Here is a 14,618-nt window from a genome sequence, read left to right as displayed (position 1 = left end):
AATTGGATGTCCCTGAGGTAAAAGGTCGTAAAGACTGACACCGACTTCCAAGTGGCCGCTTCTAAAATCGCTGACACTGAATAATTCCTAAAGGAAGGCCGAAGATGTCGCCATTCCTCTGATGCTGTACGCCCTCGGACACGCAAACAAAGTTGAAGGTTCCAAAGTTGATGAAGAGCCTTCCGACGCTTTTTGAATAACCTCCCGAAGAAAGAAACTGATTGCGTTCTTGGAGATCGAACGCAAAGGGCATTTAGGAGAGACGAATAACGTTCTCGGGAGGGGCAAAAGTTTTTCGGTCCGAGATAGATGGACTTTTAAAGCCCTAACTGGGCATAATAGCATCTCAGAAGCGTCGCCACCTACAAAGCCTTCTAAGGATGCAACTTCGAATGCCCTTGGCAAAGGATTCATTTCCGATTCGGACTTTGCCACGAATTCTGGTAAGAAAGAAAAACATCTTTCCCCAAAAGGGAAACTGTCCTGGATACCGCCCGAATTTCTCCGACCCTTTTGGCCGTAGCCTGCGTAATTAGAAAAAGAACTTTCTTAGTTAACTGCCTTGGAGGCAAAGAATCTAAAGGTGTGAAGGCTGCCTATCTTAGGAAATTCAATACGACCGCTAAATCCCACGAGGGGGCCCGAAGTGGAAGAATTGGGCGCTCTATTTTAAAAGATCTTACCAGATCATGGAGAATCTTGCTGGATGAGAGTTCCGGAAGATGAAAACGGAACATACTGCTCAGCATTGACCTGTACCCAGCAATTGTAGAGTAAGAAAGTCTCTTGTCTCTCCTTAAAAATAGCAAGAAGTCCACTACTTTCGCAACTCGGGCGCAAAATACAATGCCCTTGTTTCCGGCACCATCCACGATACATTGCCCACCTGGCCTGGTATAACTTCCTGGTTAAATTCCTTAGGCAGAAAGAGAGTTGTCTAGCCACTGCTTTAGAGAGTCCCGCATGACGGGCTGCTCACTGGACAGTCTCCACACAGCTAGCTTCAGCACACGGAGGTTCCGGTGAAGTAGTGGAAGTGCGGCTGTTTGAGTAAATCTCTCCTCTATGGGAGGAATACCAGAACTTCTGTTAACAGGCCCACGAGGCCCAGAAATCAAGGTCTCTGAGGCCAGAATGGGCAGATCAGGATCATTTGAGTGTTCTTGCAGATCCTGAGCTTTGCTAGCACTTCCTGTATCATCCCGAAGGGATGAAAAGCATAGACCTGTAAGTTGTCCCATGAGTGCAACATTGCATCTGTCCCGCAGGACATGGGATCCGCTACAGGGGAGAAGTAAACTGGAGGGCGATGGTTCATCCTGGTTGCGAATAGATCCACCATCGCTGGCATCTCCTGAGCAGCAGTTGCACCTCGTCTTGCACTAATGTCCATTCCCCTCCAAGAACTTCCTGAGACCGACTCAGAGCGTCTGCCAAGACATTGAGCTTTCCCAACACAAATTGGGGAATAAGTGAAACTGTGTTCTCTTCGCACCAACAGAGAACTCTCTGTGCTACCTCGATCAACACTGTGATCTTGTTCCCCCCTCCTTTTTGAGATCTGATACTGCTGTAACGTTGTCGCAGAACAACGCTACGTTCTTGTTGCTTACCTGTTCTGCAAAGCAATTCAAGAGCCTCCTCGATTGCTCTTAATTCCGTGTAATTTATGTACTCCTCCCGATCCAGATCCCTCCAAAGGCCCTGGGCCTGAGATTCCTCCAGGGTTGCACCCAAACCCTGACCTGAGGTATCTGTGTACAGTGTACGTCTGAAAGGGGGGAGTCCAACCTTACGCCGGTGGTCAGATGATGTTCTTCTGACCACCACCAAAGATCCTTCAGGCAAGATTCATCCCAGATTATTGTCACGTTCTCTTCCAGAAAGTCCTAGCGATTCCCGAGACACACCTGCAGAGAACGGGTCTGGAGACGAGACCCTGGGACAAGAAGGGATAAGGAGGCCATCCGGCCCAGCAGGCTTTTCCATAAGCTCACAGGTTGCACTTTGACATGAAAGTTTCCAGCTGGCTTAAAGTCACTAGAACCCACTCCTCTGCCGGGAAAGCCCTCAAAAGACACGTCTGAATCGTCATTCCCAGGTACATCTTTACTTGTGTTGGAAATAGAGGATTCTTTTCAAAATTGATTCTTATGCGTAACTCCTGGCATAGGTTCAAAAGAAAATTCCTCGCCTGCAGAGCCTTGCCTTCCGACGAAGCTTGAACCAACCAGTCGTCGAGGTATCTTTTCATTTGGAAGCCCCGACGATGCATGATGTCCGAAACAGGAGACATCACCCTTGTAAATGCCTGAGGTGCTGTGGTCAGACCGAAGCAGAGAACTTTGAACTGTAATGTTCCAGTTGGACCTGAGAAACGAAGGAACTTCCGAGATTCCTGATGAATCGGAACCTGGAGATAAGCGTCCTTGAGGTCCACTGAAATCATTCAATCTTCCCTCCGGACCGACTGCAGCACCGACTGAGAAGTTTCTATATGAAACTTCATTGAAGTTACAAATTTGTTGAGACACAAGAGGTCTATGATAGGTCTCCAAGATCCTCCTGCTTTGGGGGCCACGAAGATCTGGCTGTAGAACCCCAGAGAAGGGGGGAGTGGGCTCTAAGGCTCTCTTCTCTAAAAGGGCTCGGATCTCTGCCGCCAAAGCTAACCCCCTGATGGAAGAAGGGGAGTTGCTGGGAAGATGTACTGGTGAATTGGATAGCAGAGGACAAGAGTGAAAAGGGACTCTGTAACCCCTCCTGAAGACCCCAACTCTCCGTGCCCCAATCCTTCCAGATGTCCCAGAATGGGGCATGGCAACCTACTGGTGCAAGTGAAGGGAATCTCTTATTTTCGAAAATCCTTCTTGCGATTGGAAGGTTTCAGATCCGAGGCAGAACTAGAAAGCTTGGAAGCAAATCGTACTCTCTTAGGAGAACTTCTCGGCGACTTTAGAGCGAGAGCGCTTTGAAGGAGAAGACATTCTAGCCCCCTTCGGGGATCTGGGACTCTGCACTGCGACCCTTATCATTGCCTGCTGTGACTACATTGCAGAAAATAGATGACACAAAGTTGACCATCACCAACACGTCTCCTTCTCTGAACAAACTGCTGCTGAGCTCCAATGGAGCCCTCAGCAGTGCCCCCTTATGGATGTCAGGAAAATGAGGAGGCAGGTGGTACAGATAGAAGTCCCTCCTCTTCTTCCCTAAGAACGTAGTACATCCTGCGGAAACGTTTGCCTTGTGTGCAAGCCCCATGGAAACCGACGTGATGAGGTTGTCGAAAAGTGTTGGGTCAAACGGAAAATAAGCATCCTGTTTGAGGAACCCCATCAGACCGGATAACATCCACATAGTATGCGATAATACCACCGACTGGTTGCGGAAGGTGTCTTCTAAGATGCTGGCTTTCTGGCCGAGATAGATACAAGACGGTTCGATGATGGAACCTGAGATAGGAGAGCCTCTACAGACTCGTTCAGCGGCACCCTAACACCTGCAGAGGGGTTACCGGCGACCCTGTAAAAGCCCTTCTGAATAGGAAACAAGGCTGAATCCTGCTTACCCGATTCTATCGCTGTGGATACAGCGAGTGAATGAAGTCCAACATCCGTCTGTATTCAGACACATTGGTTGAAGGAAAACTAGCCTCTGGTATCTGATCCTTTTCTTCACAGGAACAGTCTTTGTCGAATTGGTCCGACTGAGCCAAAACCGGAAATGAGACAGGCTGACCCCTAACAAACCTTGAACTTGATGATCAGGAACACGACACCCCTGGGTACGCAATATGGACACCAAAAAATCATTCCCAAACAACTTAGGAGTCACCAAAATGGGTTGTGCAAACCCTGCACCCTCCAAAGATGATGCAACACCTGGGCGGACAACACAAACTCCTGAGAGCAGAGAGACCACAACACCCGCACCATGCAAACCCGAATGTAGCAGGGTCACATGAGACTGGGGATCCAGAACAGAAGTCCCCCTACTTAAAGAAGAGGGAAAGGGTCCCTGATTACCCGAAATCAAACCTGAACCTACATAGACCGCCTTAGCAGGAGGGATAGAGGAACCTGTCGGAAAAACTGAGAAAGGAGGAACTGAAGGAAGAAGAAAAGAAGATGCCATACTCGGAGTTACTACCGGAGCTCCTGTCGATGATGTTGGGCAGGTAGAGAATGTTCCAGCTGGCCCCAAACTCGAATGAGTTTCGAAGGGAAGATTACGAGGTACCAAACCCGAAGAAACAGGAGAAGACGATACACCGGACATCTTAGGTACCGGAGGAATTGTGGAAACTATCGTAACTGCAGAATTAAACGCTGCGGCAGGCGCGCCGCCAACTGCCGCAGCAACTAGATCAGAAGCCTGCGATGGTACAGGATTCGCTGCAGATGGCACCGAAGACAAACCCACTAATGGTATAGATGCCAGGTGAACTACCAAAGCACCTGGAATGTTTCCCAACAGGTGGCTCGAGAGGGAAGCTTGAGAAAGAGTAGTGGAAGAAGGTTTGGAAGCCGTAGAGGATAGGGAGAAATCTGAGGTTACAGAGGAGGTCATAGATTTTAGAGAAAGAAAATATACAGATTCCAGTCCTCCCTGATAATCTTGCAATACAGCATTTGTGAATTCTGGAAATTCTTTATTACATGATCATGGATATTCGAATAGCCTGTATTAAAACACGACCCAGTAAATTAGCATTATATTCTGCTACATTAATGTCCTATCAAATGAACCATCACCAACCAATGAAAATTTATCCCCAGAAGGAAAAGGAATTCTTGAAGAGGAAGGGAAATCTTACAACCTTCCCGAACCTGGCAAACTTACCACTAAATCTACATCCTGCAGCCAGAAAAAGAACCGCTGCTGGATCTAACAGAGATCCCAGAGCCTTAATCACACCTGTCCCCAAAAAAGACTGCACCTTCAACTTCCTGCTAAGGAAGAGAAGAAAAGCTAGAGACTATCTTCTTCCTCCTACTCCTCCTCCTCATATTCTTCTTTCTAGGAATAAGAAGAGGAGGTGGTCTCAGAAGCCCTCTTAAAGTCAAGTTAGTTCTTTCTTTCTCAGGGGGTTGGCAACAGCATTCACTCACCAGTGGGTGGGACATCTGCTGCAGGTAGGGTTGATACTATTCTCCAAGTGTACTCACGAACCAATACAGCCCAACCTCTTAAATCCGGGAACCTTTGGACCAGGCCACTGCCAGACCACCGAAAATCCTGGAATATAGATACATCCAAAAAAATATGAAGCCCTTAAGTAAACAGTCTTGCAAGCTAATTCCTCATGCAAATAGCCTAGATGCCGACTTTGCCTCCTACTTGGCTAAGTTCTGACACCCCTTTCTATCATTTTATTACTCATATTTTCACTTTATCATTTTATAACTTCATACTGTATAATTTTCTTTGAAATAGTTTACTTTATTTAACACACACTTAGCCTACATTCCTGAGTTAGCCTAACCATAAGTTAACTTCAATGCTTACTTAACTTTTCTCAGAATCTGCAGGCTTGGTGACTTTCATCTCCCAAATTTACTACCTTCATAATTATCGTTATTAGTTTCTTCATCATCATTTATTTTGATTGTAGAGGATAATGAAATGACAAAAATAAAGAATGATTTTCTCCAATCACTCGGTGCATTTGAACGTTGTCGTCAAAACGTAAACAAAGCACACCACCATCTATTGGGTAAAATGACCACTAAACATTTGCTAATGGAATAAACATTTTCTAGCATAGATTTATGCTTGCCCTTCTTACCTCTAGCATCATTTGATCTCATGGGTGGCATATCGAATGGGTAAATATACAGCTATATAAAATTAATGATGTCTTTAAGCACTCTAAGAGTAAGGAATTTGTGCGGTGCCAAATGCTTCATTGTTTTGATAAAAATTTTTGACTTGGGTAGAGCCTTCTCAAGTGGAATCTTTAAAAATATATATTTAAAAGTTAATATCGAAAACATATTTGACTTCACTTATTTTCATTACTAACAATTATTTTCATAAAAACAAAAGAGATATGGCAAATTTTTTCTGTCAAGAAGTGTGAGGCTTCAAGAAAAGTCAGAAGTGAAAGACTGAGTCTTTATTATTCTCGACAGGTGTTTATAAGACAAAAAGCAGACGGAAAGGTAGCGGGCGACCCGAGGCCCCCCGCTGTGTCCATACACGATTTGTGTTTTCTAGCAAGCATAAAAATATGTACAACATTTGTTACATGACAAATACAAGGTAGATAGACATACCGGCAGAAAGGCCGTACAATGATGCACAAAATGAGGTACACAAAGAATCTGAAGTAAGGACGGGTAAAATACATGATGTGATTAATATACATCTGAAAAGGAGAAACACAAGGAAAGAGGTGCAATTTGTTGCCCTTACAAGTACTCCCCCTACAAGACAATAATTAAAAGAGCAATTATTAGATGAATCAACATTAATCATGGAGGTGCTGAGGCAGTCGGAGCGGGCCCCTGCTCCTGGAGAACTGTGGGCGCTGGGTGGAGTTGACACTTGGGGACGGCTGGATGGGTTTTTTGGGCCATCCCGGGCCCAACTTTGGTTGGGAAGCGGGTGTGCCTTCAGGCAGGAATGCTTTGCTGGCCCGCCTGATGACTCGGTGGGGTCCTCTGTAGGGCCTGGTTAAGGGCGGACAGCGAGCGTCCACCCTGCCAAAGACATAAGCGCAGGTGGGCTGTAGGTGACAGTTCTGTCAGTGAAGGTCTTATGGCAGGGCGCGAACCTTTGTGCGAGTTCCCTCAACCTAAGGAGGGGAGTGTCGGCGCCGACGGCAGGAAGAACTCTCCAGGTACAGCCAGTGTTTCCCTGTAGACTTTCTCAGTAGAGGAAGCATCACCATTTGCTTTCAGTGCGGTGCGGAGAACCACCAGGACCCAGGGCAACTGTTCCTTCCACTTCTCGTCGGCGCAGCGTGCCATGAAAGCTGCTTTAAGAGAGCAGTGCGCCCTCTCGACCATGCCATTCGCTGCAGGGTTGTATGCCGCTGAGCTGTGTAGAGTTGTACCCATCAGGCGTGCCAAGGAGACCCAGAGCTCTGACAGGAAGGCAAGTCCCCTGTCTGTAGTGATGCTGTCCAGCACTCCGAAGCTGCTTATCCAACTGGAGAGAAGGGCATCTGCGCATGATGTCGTTGATGCTTCATCCATGGGGGTTGCTTCGGGCCAGCGGGTGGAGCAGTCTATGATCGTCGTCAGGAGGTATCTGGCTCCCCCCGACTGCGGAAGGGGCCCGACGACGTCGATGTGGATGTGGCCGAATCACCAACAAGGCTGAGGAAAATCGCGGATCCCGGATTCAGTGTGCCAGGATGTTTTGCTTGTCTGGCATGGGATGCAGCTCCTTGCCCACTGGCAGACGTCCTTGTTGATGCCGTGCCAGACAAACTTGTCAGTCATGAGGCATGCCATTGTCCGCCCCAATGGATGGGAGAGGCCGTGGATGATGTCAAATACTTGTTTCCTCCTCGATGCGGGCACCAGGGGGCGTGGGCGGCCTGTGCTGGTGTCGCAGAGGAGAGTTGTGTCCGAATTTGCTAAGGGCACGTCTTCCCACTTGAGAGCCGTCACTGCTGTCCTGTAGTCCGCCATCTCCGGATCCACTGCTTGTTCCCTTGCGAGGTCTTCGTAGTTGATGCCGAGGTGAAGGGAATTGATCTTTATTCTTGACAGAGCGTTGGCCACTGGATTTTTCTTGCCAGGGACGTAGTTGATGGTGCAACCGAGCTCGGAGATTGCGGTTAGGCGCCGCAGCTGCCTTGCAGACCAGGCATCCCCCTGTTTTGCAAATGCATGGAGCAAGGGTTTGTAGTCTGTTAGGATTGTGAATTCGGTTCCCTCCAACAGGTACTTGAAATGCTTCACGGCCTTGTAGATAGCCAGCAGCTCTGTTGAAGGCACTGTAGCAAATCTCAGCTGGCGAAAACTCGCGGCTGAAGAAGGCCAAGGGCTGGGGCGTGCCGTTCATCAGTTGCTCTAGTGCTGCACACCACAGGCGATGTTGCTGGCGTCCACTGTCAACCTGAGGGCAGCGGCGGGGTTGTGGTGAGTTAAGGTGGTGGCACTGGAGAGGGCCCTTTTCGTCTGGATGAATGCCTGCTGCCGCGGAGCTTCCCACGTTAGTGTTTTCGGTTTCCCCTTCAGGTTGAAGTCAGGGAGTACATGATGTGGGCAACATCTGGGATGAAGCGCCTGTAGTAATTTATCATCCCAAGAAACTCCTGAAGGGCCTTGATGGTTTGGGGGTTCCAGGAAATTTTCTATAGCTTTTACATTAGAGGCCATGGGGCGCACTCCTTCTGGGGAAATCTCGTGGCCCAGGAAGTCTTTTTCTTTCCCGACGATGCACTTGTCGAACCTGACAACTAATCCGCTGTCCTGCAGGTGTATTCATCAGGCGCTGGAAGTTGGCGCCTGCGTTCCTGAGACTGAAAACCAAATAGCAAAATGTGTAGCTCCCGAAGCGCATGATGATGGCAGTCTTTGGGACATCATTGGGATGCAGAGGGACTTGGAAGTATGACTTTAGTAGATCCATCTTGAAGAAAATTTTGGCTCCATGGAGGGCACCTGTCAGGTCTTGCATGTTAGGGAGGGGGTAGGGATCTGGTGTTGTTACGGAGGGGGTAGGGATCTGGTGTTGTTACCAAATTTAGGCGCCGATAGTCCCCGCAGGGCCTCCATGAACCATCGGATTTTTTTACCATGTGGAGAGTGGACGCCCATGCATTCCATTTTTGCAAAGGCCTGTTTGGCGTCTTGTAATGTCTGGGGGGTCAGACATCGGAACTTGGCATGGGTTGGTGGGCCCATCATGGTGATGTGGTGGAAGATGCCGTGCTTTGCTGAAACCCCAGGTGACTGGCGTAGTTCTGGTTTGAACATGTTCAGGAATTCCTCTAGGAGGGACATGTAGCTGTGGGGGCTGCAGAGCATATGGAGGGCATCCCGGGTCCGGTGGAGAGCTGATGGGATTCGCACGTTCCTGTGTCGAGGAGGCGTTGTCTGGCGACGTCGACTAGAGTCCATGGTGCCCTAGGAAATCCGTGCCCAGCAGAGAGAACTTAACATCCACTACAACGAAAGGCCAGTGGTATCTGCTCCCTAGGATTGAGATAGCTCAGGTCGTTGTGCCATAAGTGCGGATGGGAGTTCCGTTTGCTGCTATGAGGGAGGGTAGTGAGTCGGGTATTTTTTTTAAAGCTTCCCTGGATGGCGGAAAAACCAACTGCATTGCCCCCATATCAACCAGCAGGTGGCGTTTGGAGATCTCGTCTGTGATGAAAAACCTTGCTGGGCAGGGGGGAGTTGGGTTTCGCGGCCACGGCTGTTATTTGTGGCCGCCTTTGCCAAGTTTTGTGAAAGAACACGGAGGCCTCCAGGTTCTGGCGTTGGTCCCAAACTTTCTATGATAGAAACACCATGTCGGGTTTGGCCGTGTCTTGTGCTCTCTGAATGGCGGTCTCTTATCAACAGCGTTGATATCTCCGTCGTCATCGCCGTCTTCCTCCGACAGGTTGCAGGCTCCCAGGGCAGCAGCATGTGTCGAGGCCTTGGTGGCCTTGTATAGTTTCTGGGCGTTGTCAACAAAGGCATCCATGTCCAGGTTCTCTGCATCCCTTATCTGGCGCTGAACTTCCTGCAGGGGGCGCCGAAGGAAGATTGCTTTTGTCGGGTCAATTGTTCTCTTCCTCCCATTCTCGTCGTGACCTGGGAGTGTACTAACCCCCGCAGCTGGTCCCAGACTTCCCTGGGTGATGCATCTCCAAGGGGCTGGGATAACAGGTCGAATGCGCACTGCGCTCTCTCGGACACAGGCATGGAGTAGGAATTCAGCAGTTTGTTTTTTACGTCTGTGTATGTGACTTTGTCTGGTTGCGCGTCTAGCCAGGGGGAGATTCTATTGAATACTTCTTCTGGGAGCACCGTTATGACAATGTCTGATTTTGTAGCATCGTCTGAGATGCGCACCATGCGAAAATGCGCGTCTGCATGCCAGAACCATGATGCCATGTTTTGGCGCAAGAACGGGGGAAGTTTGACCGTGTCTGGCTTTGTTGGTGAGAGCGGCGTGCAGACGATGCTCGCAGGTTCGCATTGAGGTTCTACTTCTAATATCTTGACTGCTCATGCACCAAAACATAGGAAAATGCGCCGTATTGAGGTTGAACGAAGTGCCAAAATGTGCCCTTTTGGTTACGACGTATTTAGTCCGTTAATGGCACAGTTTCCGCCAGGTAGGGTGCTATCAGAGGCCTAAACTTTATGCCGTAGTTAGTCCGCTAAAGACTCTCTGATGGTACGGTGCGGACGTAGTTAGTCCGTTAATGGCTGGGTCAAAAACGCGCTACCTGTCCCTGACCCGGGGTCACCAGTGTGAGGCTTCAAGAAAAGTCAGAAGTGAAAGACTAAAGAGACCAAGTGACCCAAAAGAGGTAGCAACTTCTTTGTTCAAGGCTTTTAAGGGTCAAGATTCCCACAGTAGTGATATGTAGATGCCTACCCTTTTATCTGAAAAGCCCAAAAAGAGAGCAAGTTGGTCTTCATTCCCAGATAAACAGTTAACTGGGTAAGAGAATTACAGACTTGTCAACATTGATCAGATTGCCCAGCACCATAATTCTTCACCCTCAAGACTGTCTGAAGAGAGTTTGCAAGAACCCACAATTTGTCCAAGTTTAGAACTCAGATTTGTACCAGATGACTCCCTCACTAAGGGAGCCTAAACATGGAAGAATACATGTGGCACCAATGCACAGCTTTGAACTGGAAGACTTTCCCTTTGAAGACAAAGTGCAAATACTTTTTGGCTGAGGATGGATTGCAACAAGGAAGTACACATCTTGCATTATCAACAGAAAACATCCCGTCACCCTTCTAGAAGGCTGCTAAGGCTTCACTGAATGACTTTTTCAATAAAGGAATAGAAAGAAAGAATTTCTTGAGACTGTAAACATCCAATACTGGTCTACCTGTCCTATAGGCCTTGGGAACAAGAAAAGTCTATGGTAAAACCGAAGTGACTAGTTTAAAATTGGCTTGATCTCCCCCAACTCCTTGTGTAACAACTGTCTGATCTCCTCCCTCAAAACTCAGAATTTCTCTGTGTGAAGAGGGTAGGCAGGGAAGGATATTGGGGAAGCTGACAGGGGTGAAAGAGTAACAAAAGGTACAAAGTATCCTTTCCTGAGAACCATCACTAAAGCTTAGTCTCTGAAGCTTTGCCAGACACTCAAACTCTGTAGACACCCTCCTACTTGACCTTTAGATTTCAAAACATCAGTTATGGTTGCCTTTGTGATTCTTTCACTTAGAATATGAGCTTGATCACCTTCAAAGAGCTTACTGAAGCAGAACTCATGGGCAGTTTGTGTTGATATTCCACATTATTTTCACATGGAAAAGGCTGCAGGTGCAGGATGCTATTGGGAAGATTTTAAAGATTGTGCTAAGAATTCTCTATTCTCCTAATCCAGTAAATCTTTGGAGATGGTTTCAAACATTTTGTGGTTAAGGGGACAATGATGAGATTTGCTAAAAAACAGCCAATGAATGTTGAGCTCAAACTATTTTAAAGATTAATATGAACACAACTGTTCCTATCACTTTTGAAACTCAGTTGTAAAACCTTACACACTCCTCCCTAAGCTTCAGAAATAGATCATTAAGGTAAAGTTAATACACTACTCCAGCTGCTAATCAAGAACCATTGCCCCTTCAGGACTAATATTTATTCAATTATTATTGTATTTTTTAACTGGGCAGCACTAAACAAGCAGTCGCGCAAAGAATGATACACTGACTGCGTAAGTGTTTCCACCTCACTACAGATTTGAGAGCTCTTTACTTCCATGGAGCAAGCAATTTGAAAAACTTACGTCAAACAGAGGAAGACTGAATATCAGACATTTATCTATGTCAAAACACATAGGTCTAAGCAGTTTCATAAGACTAGAAATTGAATCAGCGGTACTCCAAGAACCAGCTTTAAGGGATGCACTTTTGAAATTCCTCAAAGTACTCCTTACCAGAATCAGCTAGCTTTACCTACGTATTCATTTTAACATGAGCGAGGTAGAAGCACACAAAAGAGCATCAATCAACAGATTCACCTTCAACACAAAGGAGAGGGTAAAGTGAAGCAATGCAACTGAAATCTGTTGTCTAAATGAAGAACCAAGATGGTAGAAAACAGTAAATCCATGGACTGAGACATTGAAGCAATATAACACCTGAGATGGTGACCTTCCGAGGACTGCCATCAATGATGACATAGGATGCCAGTGGGAACTTCCAGAAGGCTGAGAGGAAGATGGCTTGATGGGAGAAGGTTGAGGGTTCTAGCATGGTGTCACCATGGAAGACAAAAACTATCCAGCTTGTCCTTCAACAACATATCCCAAATAGACAAAATTTTCAACTGGAGTGACGACTCTGCTGAGAGATGATAGCAGGAGCTGTCTGCACGACACCAGAAGCAGCGGTAAGGAAGGACAGATAGGTACAGAGGAATACGAGGCAATAGGGGGAGACTGAGAGACGAGAAGCGGTATGAAAAGGGAAAAATGATGATACAGGCAGGTAATTGATTGAAAATTTGAAGTACACTGATACGCAATTGAGAAATTACCAAAAAAACTAGGATACTGTACTAAGCTTATAGACCCTAGATAACTAAACAGGATCCCAAGCACTACTGTCACTCTCGCCAAATGATGATAACATGCTGGTCAGCTGACTTGAACAAAAATCTTTACCAGAGAACAAGTTGATCATGAGCCAGTATACAGTATACATTTAAGAGAGACAGTATACATTTTAGAGAGACAGTATACATTTTTTAAGAGAGCGGTGACAGAGGGCACAGGCCTCCATCACAAAACTCACCTTGGTTCCCTGCAGTGACGAAAACCTATTGATGCAGAGACAGCCTAGAAGGTGGGCTACAGACGTGACGAAGGCTCCGACAACTCTCTCAAGGGAAATCAAAAAGGTCAGTCACTGCCAACTGACAAAAGAAGTAAACACATAACTAAGTCTACCTATCCATAAGTCTACCTATCCATTTCTCATAAACCACATAGGGAAAGAATAGACAGAGTGGACGTATGACCAGACCTAACTGATTGTTGTTGTTATTCAGAAGATAAACTCCCATTCATATGGAACAAGCCTACAGGGGCCCCTAACTTGAAATTCAAGCTTTCAAAAAATAGTTTTCATTTGAGAAGTTACAGAAGATAATAGAAAATACAGAAAGAAGAGATTGGTTATTAGAAGAGAAAAAAGCTACATATATAAATTAATAAATAAAAATATAAACAAATAGTAAAATACAAGGTGTGCACAACATCCTCAGGGAGGTGGCTCCACATTCCAATGTTGTGAGGAATAAAAGACTTCTCTCCTTTAGGAGAGAGAGAGGTCTGTCTACCTCAGACGCAGGCATATAAGCTGGATGGTTGACAGGCACAGCAGGAGTTGGGCAGGCTGGCTGCTCAGTGGGAATTCAAGTGTAAAGTGGTCTGGATGAACAGCAGACAGAGCTGGAGAGATATAGGCTGACTAAATAGTGGGCAGAGGAACAAAACAGCAAGCAGGCTGACTAGACTAGCAAATACCCTTAGCTAAGCTGGACTGCTGTGGGAATATCATTTGCAGACAGGTACTCTATCACCACTACACGGTGACAGTTCACCCGGCAACCTGGAAACAAAAGACTTCATGCACAAGCCAGCACAACTGTGGCATTAGTCTTGGCAGTCTTGAATCCTAGGTCCTTTTCTTGGGAAAGCATGCCCAGTGATTGACAGACCATCCACAGCTCATCAGAAGTGAGGTTGCGTGTATGTAACAAACTGCAGCATCTGCTGCAAAAGAGGTGTGGGTCCCTGTCAAGTGACAACATAAAGGCATGATAGACTTTTTCTGGAAAACCTCACACTTTCACTAATTTATTAATAGTGACCAGTGTACAAAATTAGTAATTACACACAAAAGTACAGCACTATGATAAGTCACAAAAAAAAACACCAAGGGAAGAAAAAGGCTGTTGGCATACACAACAGACACAATGCAGCGTATAAAAACAGTAACTACTGTTACTAATAAACAAGCTATAAGTGATAATATATATAACGTGTTAAACATATCACTAAATCAAATGAAAATATAGAGCATTAAGCAATAAACACAGGTAATTAATGCAGTTATTACAAAATAAAAGCAGTCAACCTGCCTAGTGATAATATATTAAAGCTAGGAATGTACTACCCAAAAGATACAAAACTTTGTATAATATTAAAGTTTTTCTTACAAACAATTAATCATGTAAAATTGTTGACTGCACTGAGGGCTTAATAGGACTGGTGGGTTTGTGATGGACATGTGCAAAACAGCAAAAAAAATAGCAACATTTACCAAAAATTTTCAAAATATGATACAAATTAATAATGGCAGTCAGCTTACTGTTTACTTTCAGGTAAAGTAAAGGTGAAAAAAGGGAAATAAGTGCAAACAAAAACCTACCTCCAAGAATTGGCCAATTTATAAGAACTTTTCCTT

At 46.2% G+C, this 14,618-nt stretch overlaps 1 protein-coding gene across 1 annotated transcript in view; it reads left to right on the top strand.

The window, feature by feature from the left end:
• Positions 1 to 14,618, top strand: part of LOC136852535 (tolloid-like protein 2) — an 886,642-nt gene that overhangs the window by 865,418 nt on the left and 6,606 nt on the right. The window lies entirely within an intron of this gene.

Source organism: Macrobrachium rosenbergii, chromosome 25, assembly GCF_040412425.1.
Source record: "Macrobrachium rosenbergii isolate ZJJX-2024 chromosome 25, ASM4041242v1, whole genome shotgun sequence".
NCBI classification, from domain to species: domain Eukaryota; kingdom Metazoa; phylum Arthropoda; class Malacostraca; order Decapoda; family Palaemonidae; genus Macrobrachium; species Macrobrachium rosenbergii.
This window is presented reverse-complemented; position numbering and strand designations above follow the sequence as displayed.